Source organism: Zootermopsis nevadensis, unplaced genomic scaffold, assembly GCF_977971745.1.
Source record: "Zootermopsis nevadensis isolate Lab colony 2312 unplaced genomic scaffold, Znev_1.0 Znev_ptg000023l, whole genome shotgun sequence".
Lineage (NCBI taxonomy): Eukaryota > Metazoa > Arthropoda > Insecta > Blattodea > Termopsidae > Zootermopsis > Zootermopsis nevadensis.
The window spans coordinates 2,177,436-2,193,558 of NW_028259155.1; the positions used below are offsets into that span (position 1 = coordinate 2,177,436).

Sequence of the window (16,123 nt, forward strand, 5' to 3'; positions counted from 1 at the left end):
GGCCACCCCTGACCTAAACCAACAAGTTACAACAAAAACTACTCATAGCAGCTGCTGCGACTTTAAATCCAAATTTAATCGAAATAACACAAAGTGTTCAGTGAACACAAGGTGTGATAATTTTCAAAGGGGCGGGTAGCAGGATCGTTGACCATTATGTGAAACTTCGCCTCGTATAAATTCCTGATATAATCGACCAGTACGTAACAGAATTAAATTTAAATCCAGATTATTAGAAATCCTTGAAGAAATCGATGATGAAACTTGTGGATTGAAGAAATGGGTTTAACAGGTAGCCTGTCTATTATGAACTCAATCCATACATACTATAAAAAAAACTTTCATGTTTTGTGTCTCGGAGATTTAGCAAAGTTTAATTATACAAACTTACACGAATTACTTACTAAATCTAATATATTCACCGCCAATGTAGACTTGTACCATAATTTCTAACAAAAATCAGGACTTGAAGTCACATGAATTATTCTTGCGAGTGTAACGAATTTGGGGTATCTTCAAAGCAGATGTTACTCATGCTGTATATTAAGTACACGCCTTGGAAGACAGGAGTGTATTAATATTTAATTTAATATCAGCCACCTTTCACGATGTGGTAATGGCGGATTGTGTAGTGTTAATGGAGTAAGAATATGTTAAAGGGGAGATCCTAACGGTGAACAGACAAACGAAAACGAAGCGTTGCTGTGGAAACCACGGGTGCATCGAGAACACAGTACAACATAACATAACATAACATAACATCTCACGTCTTCAGATCTGAAATCTGCAGCAATCGTGACCAGACATTAACGAATTAAAGTAATCGGCGATTATAAATTAGTAACTTAGGCCGATTCCACAGATTATGGGAGGTACACTTTCCTCTTCACAGGACTTTCAATGGATCGATCGTCTATCTGAGTGATTCTGAACCGAGGGTTTGGCCACATACAACCCCGAGGGGTATTTGAAGCCTTATCAGTGTGCACGTTACATATTTCATACATTTTCAAACACAGATCACAAGTTACTGGGAACGTTTTGTCATTTATATTGTATTTTCCACGATTACAGATATTTTGAGATGAAGTCCCCACTGTAAACGAATATCACGTGAGTTACTAATAGGAATAACTGATTAAATTATCATTAATATTTACGAATAAGAATAACTGATTAAATTATTATTAACATTTACGAATAGGAATAACTGATTAAATTATTATTAACATTTACGAATAGGAATAACTGATTAAATTATCATTAACATTTACGAATAGGAATAACTGATAAAATTATCATTAACATTTACGAATAGGAATAACTGATAAAATTATCATTAACATTTACGAATAGGAATAACTGATTAAATTATCATTAACATTTACGAATAGGAATAACTGATTAAATTATCATTAACATTTACGAATAGGAATAACTGATTAAATTATCATTAACATTTACGAATAGGAATAACTGATAAAATTATCATTAACATTTACGAATAGGAATAACTGATTAAATTATCATTAACATTTACGAATAGGAATAACTGATTAAATTATCATTAATATTTACGAATAGGAATAACTGATTAAATTATCATTAACATTTACGAATAGGAATAACTGATTAAATTATCATTAACATTTACGAATAGGAATAACTGATTAAATTATCATTAACATTTACGAATAGGAATAACTGATTACATTATCATTAACATTTACGAATAGGAATAACTGATTAAATTATCATTAACATTTACGAATAGGAATAACTGATTAAATTATCATTGGAATTAATCCATTATTTAAGTACAAGTATTTTTTTAAGGTTTAGTAACAAATCTATCTACATAACTTCGGTCTTCCATATTATAATAAACTTAACAGTGACGAGCATAAAACGAGGACAACATATACTGATCTATTACATGAGCTTACAGAAATATTTCTTAAGTACACCAGGTAACAAAAGTTACAGTTATTGTTTATGTTTGTCGCATAAGAAAATCTGATAATGGCAGAGGCTTCACAGAAGAAAAGTGATGTAGGATAAAACGGAAGACAGAAATCAAGAACGCTGATGTAAGAAGATGGAACAAAAAATCTGACACACCGTGTAAAGTGCATTTGTAGGATTACAAAGCAAAGTATCTCCAGAAAAATCTTAACGACGGACATAAAAATTGTCGGCTCCTTAGTAAGGGTCGGATGTAGTCGTCAACGCGAAACTGTGTAGTGAAACACGTACGTGCCGGGATATCACGGAATACGGGTACAAGAGCGATTTCGAGGCGGGAATAATCATCTTGTTACCGTAAAATGCGAAATTCCAGAAAACAGGAACACGACAAAGCTGTGTCAATCCTTCAAGGTTCGGGAAATGTAGCTCGGCTGAATGGTTTTGAGCCGACGACTCATCTGTTTTGGTTATGTCCGTGGTTCAGTACCCGATAAAGGCCAGATTACCTGAAGTATCCACTGTGTGAATTATATTTTATACACACGACGTTTCGACAGTTTGCACTACTTCCAACTTCAAGAGATATGTTGTTATAGTCCTGACAGATTTTATAAATCGCGGGTTCGATCTAAACTATCGCCACTAATTTTAATGATTATAAATAAATAATAAAACTCCATCAGTTTAATGACGAGACATGACCTGAAGACAGAAGTAGACATTTCCCAAAATGTCGTATTTATCAAAACATACCTTAGACAACGAATAGTGTCCTAGTGACTCAACATGGCACAAACCTTTAGACAGTCATTAACATACCTTAGAGAATGTTGATATAGAAAACCGTATGTTACAGATTGTCACGATATGTCGACGTGTGCCAATTAGCAAAGACCTAGCGATCCAATTAAAATACGAGTCCATGTGACTAGTGGAAAATGTCGGACGCTGGAGGGCAATTAATAAAAAAAATAATTTTACATTAATTAAAATAATTTTTGATTACATGTACCTGCAAGAGAGTAAATACGTGAAATATTTCAATTCAATTACTTGCGAAAGTAAAACTACTTAAAACGACAAAATGTAGATATTAACTGCCAAAAATTTAAAAAGAAGACTTAACACTTTAAATACCTGTGGTAATTATATGTCTCACTTGTTTAAAACGTCAGTAAAACTTCATTTTCCATTTGTGTTTCGTATGATTGTCACCTGTAAACAGCGATTATTTCATTAAACAACGTTAACCGGTTTATATTTCGTAACGGTAAAGAATTGTGTTTTCTTCGCGGTACGGACTGAATTCTTAAATAATATTCAGACGATCTTCGGCTTCAAAGGGTTACAGAATCCTGAGTTTCATCAGCCCAGTAATAATACAAATCCACGGACGGCTAATTTTTACGTAAACATTCAAATATACACGTTAAATAATGATAACGGGCCCGATTACCTATAGGACAAATAACATAGGCACATATAAATATAAATAGATTGTAAACATTCATCGACATCTGAGTTTGGCTACATATCACAAACATAATACAGTCTTTTCTGGCTTTTGACTTGACAGCAGCGTTTCAAAATAATAATCAAGTGTTGTTCACATTCTTAGTGATCATTTGCTGTTAAGGTACTTTCGACCTCATGGGATAACATTTATGAACGTGTGTGTCTTTGTAACATCAGATTTTCCCGCCAGTCTTAACAAGCGATTAACTAACACTACTGTACAGCACGAATACCTGCTTGTTTAAGGCAGCAAGGGGTGTCCAACGCTGAGGTCGCAGCAGCCCTCACACGAGAGGAGATCTCACAGACGTTACGCGACGTAGTTCCACGCCGTTACACTCCCGAGTCTCCGCTCGAAACTGATGCTGAAGCGCGGGTCCGCGTTTCGAACTCCCCCCCCTCCCCCACAGACGTCGGCGCCAGTAGCTTGTCGCCTGCGCCCAACATTGTCCGCGCAATCCCCCTCCCCACCTCCTCACAAGACGATACGGGTAGCAGGAAAAGGAATCTCGCCGAGATTTCATTCAAAAACTCAGGATCGCGTTTGTGGTGCGGACACTGAGAGGGGGAAACTTTAAGAAATTCGGTAATTTTCAGAAACACATGAGTCCACCTTTTGAGAGAACATACCTGCTGCTGCCCTGGCGATCACCAGGGACAAATGCACCGATTCCCCACTAGAATCACACCTGTCCAAGCCCTTGGTACGCGTGAGCAGCTTTATCTACTGTTTCCCGTCAAACACACATGAGTCTCGGACTCATGTTATTTATCTACCAGTTTTGTTAAATATAAATAACAAAAGAACCGACGTTTCTGCTTTTCCATTTTCACGAAAATTCTGTTACTTACGCAGCGTAATTAGATTAATAACACTAAAATCCCTATTTCACTGGTTCATTACGAAAAATTTTATGAGGAATTTCAATTAAATTAAAACTTACATATATTCCAGAGGCGGTAAAACGTCTGATTCGCATTCGAAAATTATACATTTCGAATTCTGTCCGTGGAAAGGCTGTTCAGCCCAGTCACAAAAGTACCTGAACATATCTTGGGAATTGTCTATCGTATCTCGCCCATTTTTCTCTGCATAACTGCATAAGTTGATAAATCGTCGTGACAAAATTCTCTCCAAAAGACAGCAATCTTCAAACGTAGATCTTGCCTTATTGGCTATTTAACCAGAAGGTCCCTTGCCAACTAATTATCTCACATGCCAAATATTTGACGATCGACGATGCAAAGGTCCGACACTGGCAGCACGGAAACCAATCACTCCACTTCCCATCTCCATAAGATAACCGTGTATCATAATATTATCCTTGCATCTCCTCTATATTCCAGACAGCAGCTTTCAGATTTTTTTTACCGCCAAAATGCAAAAATAAATTTTCTGTCCCCCAACGCCGTGAAAGCCGCAGAGCCGACCAACGTAAAAAAAACTTTTATTTCAACTTTTCCAGATTTAACACCCAATTTCTGTCACAATTACCTGGTCGAGTTTTGAGTACGTGCAATTCGGTAAAAATTAAAATTAAGTAAGACGGTAACAAATCCGGTAGGAATAAATTCAAAAGAGGCTATGTCGGCGCCTACGGTGGGGGTCTGGCGGAGGTCTGGAGTGTCAGGTTGTAGCTTTTGTATTGGAGTGAACGGCAAAAATGTCTTCAGTCATGATATTTTCACACTAAATTCACTTTTTACGAATTTTTTTTTATAAAAGTTGCACTTTCGAAGTTATTTGTAAGATAATGCTTCAATAAACTGCATTAATATCAAATATAAAGATGGACATTTCCATTAACCTTAGCGGGCCATACGTTACCAATGATAAGCTATCTGCTCACAAATAAAAATCAGTTTTCTTTACGATATTAATTACATGTATTTTAACCCTGCAAAAAAATACATATTTAATTCACAACGATGGTTACTGTACATTCAATACCTGTACACGGGTTATTTATATCACGAAACAGAGCACGATTAACACAGCGTACCCGAAGATAACCTATTTGGTCTAAACACGTTGAACGATTTCTTTCTATTACAGACCAATAATTACTAGGCTATTAATAGACATGCATGTACGTCGCATGGTATGCAATTTGCGTAATGTAATAGGAACATACGCTCTCCCAGATGCTGGTCATCGGAGCAGCAGCGAATCAAACACAAATACAATCACTAGACGGGTAATTCATTACAAGAGAGTGCCTTTAAAACAGACGTCCATGTATCAGTTCCATCAGACCTGTATATTGGGTCGGTAATACAGCGGACACATGGTCGATATTAAATACCGGAGGTATGTAATAAGAAAAAACAAAAAAATATGTACCTCGAAATGTCGTCATGGTGACTGTTTTATTAAGCTAATCTAATCTAATTCTCTGGTACCAAAAATTCGAGGATTCAAAAGCGTTCATGATACTAAACAAATGGACTTCATTTCACAATCTAACCAAGAGATTCTGTTACATACATTTTAAAACTTAATTCCTCACCTTCTCCCAGGCATCTTAACAAACTAACCAACTAGATGGCTTACCGAACCCGAAGGTTCATCACCGAACTAACCAAAGCCCTCCACCGGACCCTGTCCTGGGCCAACAAAATCAAGTCTCCTTCAACTCTTATCTCCCATAGATCCCGCCTGAGATTATCCTCCCATCTACGTCTAGGTCTCCCCAGCGGTCTCTTCCCCTCAGGCTTCCCAAATAGTGGACCCAACCAACCAGATGGCTTACGGAACCCGAAGGTTCATCACCGAATTAACCAAAGCCCTCCACCGGACCCTGTCCTGGGCCAACAAAATCCAGTCTCCTTCAACTCCTATCTCCCATAGATCCCGCCTGAGATTATCCTCCCATCTACGTCTAGGTCTCTCCAGAGGTCTCTTCCCCTCAGGCTTCCCAAATAGTGGACCCAACCAACTAGCTGGCTTAGGGAACCCGAAGGTTCATCACCGAATTAACCAAAGCCCTCCACCGGTCTCTGTCCCGAGCCAGCAAAATCCAGTCGCCTCCCAGGCATCCTAAGCCGTCGATTTATAAAAACAGTTTCCATTAAAATGTTCACATGACCAGACGGCCATCAACATCAAAAATTTCAGTAATCCGAAGCTATTAATATAAAATTATGATAACAAATTTCTGTCTTGTACGACGCTACGCCATGTTGTCTAGTATTAGATTACTGACGTTTAATGGGCGCTCATTGTATTTATCTATATCAGTGGTATTCAACCTGGGGTACGCGAAGACATCTTAGGGGTACGTGAAATTTAAAAAAAAAAAATTTATGATAAACACTGAATAATCAGTAATGTAATTTATTTAATTTATTTTAGATGTAGATTATATACTATGTATAACTTGAATTATACACCAACAACTTTTTGGGGTACAAATTTGAAGAGAAATTATATCTGGGGGTACGCGAACAAAAAAGGTTTAATACCACTGATCTATATCATAAAAGTACAACCTATGGGGAACCAGGGTAGTTCAGCATAATGACTAACTACGGACTGGACGACCGGGGTTCGTTCCCTGAGTAGGTCAGAGAATTTTTCCTCTAGCCTATGTGTCCAGACTGGTTCTGGGACTCACCTATCCAATGGATACCGGGGTCCTTCCCCGGGGGTAAAACGCGTATTGCAGAGGTAAAGACTGAGTAGGAGAGATAAAACACTCCTCCCCTAAGCGCCTACATAGCGTATAGTGGGACAACTTTACTTTTATAACAACGTATGAAATTTTGAAAGCTGACACATCTCAAAACAGGCAATTATAATTTTGGGCCGCTGGTACAGCAGTGTTAAATCATTCACAGTGCGTAGTGCCCAAGAGTTCCTGGAACCTGCGCAGTTTTCCTGCCTTCCCCCGAGCCACGTGGCTATCCAGGTGACAGAGTCATCTGACGGGCACACAGTGAATCGAGAGACATCGATGATCTAATAACTAGCATCACTGAATGTCCAAAGGATCAGACCTCCACTGTCCCTTGAGAATCACGTGTGAACTCATTCAAATGAGTAGTTATAAGTAGTGAACTGATATAATCAAAAATTATTTACAGCATTATTACCAATTAAATTATTATTATTATTATGATTCAGCGTCACTTTTTTCAACTGAGTAACTGAGAAAAACACGGAACAAAGCCGTCAGGCCTTACGAATCTGTAACTCTATCAAGAATTTGTTGACCTTGAGAATGAGAGGGTTTATTTTAAAACTTTACATAATCCTGTAGTTGTATTTAAACTAATGTTTCCGCTCCTATTTTCTGTCTGCGACAGATTTTTAACTTCAGACTACCAACATTCGTTATCACCCGTATTAATCGCAAAACTTGTAACTTGGCAACCAAAATATGTGGCTCTTGTAACTGCGAAATGTGGATAAACTATCGGAACAAGTGTACTGAACAGTATTTTTCTACATTAATGGTACTTCAACATGGACCTATGAAAGTGTACTTTGTATATTTCTGTTGTACGCAGTTCGCAATAAATCTGCCTGCATATCAGTTGAACATTCGTTTAAATGGGCGTCGTACATTCAGATGAAAAACCTTTGTTTTCAGAATACAGTCAGAGACAGAAAGAAGTTCCCGATTTAATTCTGTTGCTGCTAAGCTTATTAAAGACAGCAAATTCAATGGAGCAGAGTCATTTATTAGATGGGCTAATAACTGTTCAGCTAGTCAAGAATTTCCACGAAATTTGAAGGTTCATTGCCGTGTTCACAAAAGTAATCGTTGTTTCTTATCCAAACCGGATTAATCCACTTCACACCATCAAACCCTACTCCAATAACATTTAATATTATCCTCCTATATTCGACCAGGTCTTCCGAGAGGTCTCTTCCATTTAGGTTTATAAATCAAAATTTTGTAAAAAAAATTTCACATTTTCTCATGCCTCACAAATCTAATATTCCTTGAATTCATCATCCTAAAATTGACTGCAGGGTAAATATCATGGATCTATTCATTATACAGCTTTAAAAAAACCTCATGCCACTTCGAAGCCGAAACCAGTCGAAATAAAATTTAATATATCAGTCCGTACCGCAAAGAAAACACAGCACTTCACCGTTACGAAGATCAGCTGTTTATTCCTGTTTAAGACAATAATCCCTTTTTAAATCATTCGAAATCGATAGATACAAAATGCGAAGTTAATGATTCTTAAAGCTGATGACTCATGTTGTTACCGGTGAGCTTTAAATTGTTAATGGTTGATTCGACAGCCGACAGCTATTCAATAAATTTTCTGTTGTTATGGAAACCGGAGCTTCATCGCCATCACTGAAGCCTACCATGGGATAAATTCGTTCCAGTTCGCCCCCTCACAATAATCGACGCCATGGAATCACAAGTCAATTCCCTCCACGCAGTTGTAATATTTCCTTCAGCTCAGCTAACCTGAATTAATCACCGAAACATAAATTCGCATTGTATCATCCTATTGTGTTCATCGATGAGAAAAATTGTTGTTAAGGAGTTGTCTTTTTCCCCATAATTTCTATCAGTTCCCATAACGTGAAATTTCACGTTCTCATAGCAGCAAAATATGATTTGTTGCTCCGTGTAGTCTGATAGAAGTTTACCGACGTTTCGAAAGTGTTTGCTGAGACGTCTGTAAACTTCTATCACAGTACACGGCGTAACAACCCGGGAATCTAAAATCCTACAAATTCCAATCTTACAGTCCGAAACTTAAAAATTTGAACTGTATTAAAAAGTCGTAAGATTATACCATGCATCTTTCCATGAATCTACCTCCAAGTATTTGAAATACCTAATTCCTCTACTTAACTTTCGTTAAAACTCCTGTCAAAATTAATCGGCATTACTAACTTAAGTAGATCCACGGTGGTCTAGCGGTTAGAACGCTGGCCTTGTAATCCTGGGGGTCTCGGGTTCGATTCCCGGCGGTGCCCGAATTTATAACTTGTGTTGGGCAAGGCCGTGGTCTAGGCAACACGGAGTTTTCCTCCGTGGCATCCCAACAATTACTCCATTCACACACAGAAGAAGGCAATGGCAAACCACTTCTGGATCATCTGCCAAGAACGTATATGAACAGGTCCCAGTCCGAGAAGAGAAAAGGATGGAAGGATCCTGTTCATATGGACCTGTCGTCAGACAGAACACTAAATAAATAAAAAAAATAATAAAACTAACTTAAGCTTCAGAAGTTTCTCAGAGTCAGTGTATCACTAGAACACTGATCTGTGTAAATTGTTTGTTTGTCATTCGAGGATGGTAACTTCCAGTGTTCTTCTTATTTGCGTGGGAGGTGAGAGGTACGCAGAGCCACCTAGGACGAGTTAGCTGCCGGCTGGGGACGAGGCCTCATATATTCCGTTCCCTGCCTCATTTGCATGCATTTCCATACATTAATATGCGGGAGAGGTTCAGAGGAACGCCGCTGGGATACCCCGTCGTTATCACACTTTAATAGACTTTCAAACTTTTTCCTGGCATTTGTTTTTGCTACTCCAATTATTTCGTACTCTGAGGTGGGAACGAGGTACAGTCATTTTCTATAAATTCACAACTCATATCCTGTTATACTGCGCCTTGTAGTCTGGTATAGGTTTACTGACGTTTCACAAGCGATTCCTGCCTCCATCATCAGGACTCATCGCCCTGATTATGGAGACACGACATGATAAGCCTTGGTGAAGCCCTAAGAACCGACATTGAGCGTCGCGTTAACTACGACGCCGACTTCAATTCTAAATCAAACCAACAGAAGCCTCAAGGCATAATACGACACTCACAAACAGACGCAGGGCATCGAGACGCCGACAAAAGAATTCCTCGTCCAAATGCTTTCCAACTCATTGTTCACGAATTATCCTATCAGTAGACGCTTTGCCATCACAGAAATTGAGAACGTATTTAAAGGAACCAAAAATAAATTTAAAAAAATCATCTTCTGAGAGCAAAAATCACAGAGGACAGCTTAGACCATGTTACAGAATCAATTTGGCAAAAGAACAACCAATGAGAAATTCGAATATCCACCCAATTAGCCAGTCAACTGCTGTCAGATTAAAACTGCTTAATAATTCTTCTCAAAACCATCTCAAAAGCTGAAACAGTGTTAAATTCTTCCTGAATAACTGATTCACTAATACCATTTCTTTCTTTCGACACGTAATACGGGACGAAAAAATTCAAGTCATATTACTAAGTGAGATTAAGCAGATATTAGAAAATGACCTTGAAACAAAACTAAATTTAATATTTCGTTTCGAAAAAAAAATATATCGCAACTGAACGAGCATTTGGAAGAAACTTCATTGCACAAACGTTAATATCTCGATGACCAAAATAAGACCCTTCAGTCAAATATGTCCACAAAGCATATATTTTTGTATCACCCCAGACGTATTCGTGATAAAAATTTCAACTGCAGTGCCCCTAAAATTATAACCCGTTCCTTACATTCCAAAATGACTGGTTGCAAATTTCAAAACTACGAAATTTCAACAGCCGAATGAAAGAGTTTTAATCTTTTCTAATTTATTCTTTTTAATTTCTCTTGCTAACAATATTGTAGTTCTCTCAAGTGCTTTTTTGTTACATTACTTCGTAATTTACACATAAATTAACAGCGAAATAAAAATACGAACATTTCTTTCTTATGTGGATTTTAAGAAAAAGTAGCTGGTAATTAATCTCCCAAACATACTGGAGGAGCTAGCAATACGTCACAGTCTGTGTCCTCGTACATCATCAAGAGCTGGTGATCGTTTCTCAGCGATGGAGATGAAACGAGTGTGTCAAAGTTCGTGAACTATTCAAGCATATACTAGGCATATACCGGTTAGAACGCTGGCCTTGCAATCCTGGGGTCTCGGGTTCGATTCCCGGCAGTGCCCGAATTTATAACTTGTGTTGGGCAAGGCCGTGGTCTAGGCAACACGGAGTTTTCCTCCGTGGCATCCCAACAATTACTCCATTCACACACAGAAGAAGGCAATGGCAAACCACTTCTGGATCATCTGCCAAGAACGTATATGAACAGGTCCCAGTCCGAGAAAAGGATGGAAGGATCCTGTTCATATGGACCTGTCGTCAGACAGAACAATAAATAAAAATAGTCTACTTAGTGAATAGTGGATTGGATTCATCTGGCTGAGGACCCACTGACACGCTGTTGTAGAAAAGTTGCGTACATGTTCCATAAAAGTTAAAATTTCTTTACTACCCGAATGAATTATCTTCCAAGAGAAGGATTTTTACACTACGGAGTTAATATACGCATAACCTCTGAACTTGGTAGAGTGTCGTTAAATAATTTATGCTACTCTGAGGGGATAACTGAAGAATATGGCATGTCGCGAGTCGAAGGTCCCCGAATTCGACAGCACCAACTGAATATTCTAATCTCCCACAACATATTTTGGCGCGTAGTAAAACAGCCGATTGTAGCTCCCCTGGCGTGAAATTAGCGAGTTACGTATTTCCGGGCCGTGCCTATTGTCCGAATACTATCGTAATCTTCCCAAACCTCGTCCTGTTTTTTTAATTTTAAAATTAATCGTCAAACCAGCCCACATTCTACTTACACATCTCGGGGTAAAAACCATCAGGACTGACAAAAACAGGGGTGTCCATGTGCGAGGGGCTCATTTCAACGCAGGCCTCTGATATCTCTCTTATGAAGCACCTTATATGAGGTAAATAAACAAATGTCCGTGTTTTATGTAGGTCGTAGGTAATGGAAATATGCAACAGGACTCGGCCGCTAGGATGGTACGTACGTACGTACTGGAGTACGCAGTAACACCAACCGCGTCAAGGCAAATTGACCGATGCGCGGTGAAATTTCCCATGGGACAGGATAGAATAGCAGAGCAGCAGAATGAAGAAGAGAGGGTTACTCAGACCAGACGTAATTACAGCTCAGCCTGCGAAAGGTTTCATTTGCTGCTGCAAAAACCCTCCATCTTGTTTCACCAAAATCACCAAAATTCAATAAATATCACTTCGAACTCGGGATATTATTCCACTGTTCGTGAACAGAATTATAAAATAATGACCATTTTGGTTTAGAAATATATTCGGTCGAAACCTAAAACTCAACTCTACAGATTATTGACAGTCAAGTTCAGTTGACAATTAAGTTTAGTTTAAGTTAAGCACATCATCTAATAAAACATTAACGGGGTAAAGATTTTACGACACGTTTCGGCGAAAATAAACTTTAATCGGGGGCGGGGGGTTTTACATAGTTCCAAAAAACACAGAAAACAACTTCACGGGAACTCGAATCTAGTTTAAATTCTTTGATATCGTGGCTTTTATTTCTGAAATCGCATTTTCAAAACAAAAACAAAAAAATCTGCTTTGGCATAATCTATCGTGCTTATTTTCCTAGCTATAGTCACAGCTGAAATAATTAATTCTTAAATTTTTGTCCACATTTAACCCTCTGAAGCTCGTGTAAATAATATTTAAGAATTCAGTCCGTACCGCGAAGAAAACACCACACTTCACCATTACGTAGATCAACAGGTTAACGCTGTTTAAGGAAATAATCGCTGTTTACATTGAGAATCATAGTTCGTCTGATTAATATTAAAGAATTCAGTCCGTACCGCGAAGAAAACACCACACTTCACCATTACGTAGATCAACAGGTTAACGCTGTTTAAGGAAATAATCGCTGTTTACATTGAGAATCATAGTTCGTCTGATTAATATTAAAGAATTCAATCCGTACCGCGAAGAAAACACCACACTTCACCATTACGTAGATCAACAGGTTAACGCTGTTTAAGGAAATAATCGCTGTTTACATTGAGAATCATAGTTCGTCTGATTAATATTAAAGAATTCAGTCCGTACCGCGAAGAAAACACCACACTTCACCATTACGTAGATCAACTGGTTAAGGCTGTTTAAGGAAATAATCGCTGTTTACATTGAGAATCATAGTTCGTCTTATTAGTATTAAAGAATTCAGTCCGTACCGCGAAGAAAACACAGCTCTTTACCGTTACGAAGATAAACTGGTTAACGCTGTTCAAAAAAAAAATCGCCGTTTAAACTGAGAATCATACAGAACACAAATACAGAAACATAGAATTACTGATTGTTGAAGTGGTTCATATAATTACCACCGGGATTTAAAGGGTTAATTAAATTTCTACTAATATTTATATATAAATTACACGCTAAAAATTCCAATAAAACTTCCAAAAGCGCGAGCTGCTTATTACTGTCTTGCACAAAAGGGCCACACTTCGCTGCATTAATTACGCATCCCCCCCCACTACTCCTTATTCCACCCACCTCGTGTGCCTTGTTTCAATATCGACCCGCGTTGAAGCCGGGGCTGACGGTGGAGTCGGTATAATATTCTCCGAAACCGACTCCTTCATAAAAGCTCAATATCCATTAATTATGGTAAACCTACTAAAATGTTAAATGGCACTTTAAGAGATTTCATCACCACCACTTGAATCATCATCATCCTACTTTTTAGACTTATAATCTATATTTAAATATATTCTAATGTTTATTGCAGAAATCGGTTGATTTGTAGACAGTTTTTAACCTTAAGTTATCGGAGCCAAAGTTACAAAGAATTATTCCCACACCACGTGGCTCAACGCGTCGTTGAATCTCCCCTAAGCGTTAGGCCGCCTGTGGCACACGCGGTATAGAAATTGTTCCTAAGATTTTATATACTTATTTAACAGGTTTTACTTTACCACTGTTATGGCATAATTAATATGACTGTAATAACAAATAATCGATAATAAAACAGTTTATTTTGAGATACAACACAAAGGACAGGAAATGCTCAAAACAGATAATTGTTTTAAAATCAGTATTTAAAACGGTTCAATTAATGTTCAGGTAAAAACAGCTTCAAAGTTATTATCAGGTACCCTGATACAAACCTACCTGCACTTTACGACAACACAATGCAAAAATAACTCGACACAAAACGTCTGTGCCACGGTGGTCTAGCGGTTAGAACGCTGGGCTAGTAATCCTGGGGTCCCGGGTTCGATTCCCGGCGGTGCCCAAATTTATAACTTCTGTTGGGCATTTTTCAAAAAAGGGGGTCACAGGAGAAGCGTTAAATTTCGCGGTCCACGTCGAAAACATGTACTGAAAAGCAGTGAATCCTTCTAACCATCTGTGGTTAGAAGGATTCACTGCTCTGTGGTTAGCAGGATTCACTGCTCTCCAGTACATGGTTTCGACCTGGACCGCGACAGTTAACGCTTCTCCTGTGACTCCCTTTTTTTTTTTGATGCCTGGACCACGGTCTTGCCCAACAGAAGTTATAAATTCGGGCACCGCCGGGAATCGAACCCGAGACCCCAGGATTAGTTCTAACCGCTAGACCACCGTGGCGGAGGCACTCTACGCTGAATGGTGTGTACTGGATACGAAAGGGAGAGCTAAAAATTTGTAACGAAAGCAAAATGAATTATTAATTTCTTCTTATAAAATCCGACCCGATTTCATAACCTAATTCAAGATACAGGTTATCCTACTTGTATCAAATAATTTGACTAATTTAACATTAATTTGTAAAATATTCATATTTTCGTCTGCATCCGAGTTTATTACTAAATTATCCTAACCGTCCTGTGGTCTAATGGGGATATTTCCGAATTTCATGAAGTCTGCCTACAGCCAGCAAACCAATAAAAGTCATTAAAGTTTTTTTTTTCAAATATGAAAAATTACTTCTATTACGACCATTTCGTTACATCAGTCAGTTGTGTTTGAGTAAAAATTTATCGTAATATACAGCGCCAATTTCATATAGGATTATTATCGTCTACTAACAAAATTATGGATTCGATGTTCAACAAGCGAAGTGACCACGTATAAATGAAATTGGACTAATTGGACTGCTCTGTTCAAATTAGGAGCAGATTTCTACGTATGCTGGGTTTAATTTCCGTTTTCCAGAATAGTAATTTGAGACACAGCGAAACCAACAACAGAATTGAGCATTAAACCACGATCTGGTACTAATGGACACTAACAGATGTCAGCTCCGTCTCCCACCTTCCCCAAGGTCTTTCGAATATTGCAATCAACGCAGAACGTATTTTAAGTAACAAAAAAGCATCTCTGCCTACTACCTATTTCTTTTCCGTAGAATTTATTCTTTACGGGAACAAAATTTATTAATTTACAAAAGAAAAATTCACATACCAGACAATTCGTAGAAATTTGGGTAAAAATATAACAGGCTTACGTATACACAACAACATTTCCATGGGGCCTGAATCTGATGATTTAAAACATTTCGGTTCAACAAATTATACTAAGTCACGGAAACATATAATTCATTTTAGTTCCGAATGATCGCCCTAGAAATGTATCATAAAATAAAGCACGTTTCATGACACGTGGTTCGAATGTCATCAAATTATTTTCATCGTGCAATTAATGGACGGACAAGACTTTATTTTTCGATGTGTATAATTTACAGAAAATTATTAAATTTCTATGCACAAGCCTCTCAGAAAAATCGCGTCCTAAAAAACGCCAGACTTAAAAAAAAATTCGCATTCATCGGAGTACAAGCTCTGGTATGAGGAAGAAATATGATTCCCGGCACACGCAAAAGC

At 38.0% G+C, this 16,123-nt stretch overlaps 1 protein-coding gene across 6 annotated transcripts in view; it reads right to left on the bottom strand.

Annotated features, from left to right (window-relative positions):
- Window positions 1–16,123, bottom strand: part of LOC110839492 (cell adhesion molecule Dscam2-like) — a 186,116-nt gene that overhangs the window by 166,830 nt on the left and 3,163 nt on the right. Inside the window, exon 1 of one of the 6 annotated variants that reach the window (XM_022083713.2) lies at window positions 3,717–3,843. The exons of the other annotated variants lie outside the window; for them this stretch is intronic. The gene's annotated coding sequence lies outside the window, so the exon portion shown is untranslated. Of the gene's footprint in view, window positions 1–3,716; window positions 3,844–16,123 lie in introns of those variants that run through there. 6 annotated transcript variants of the gene reach the window in all.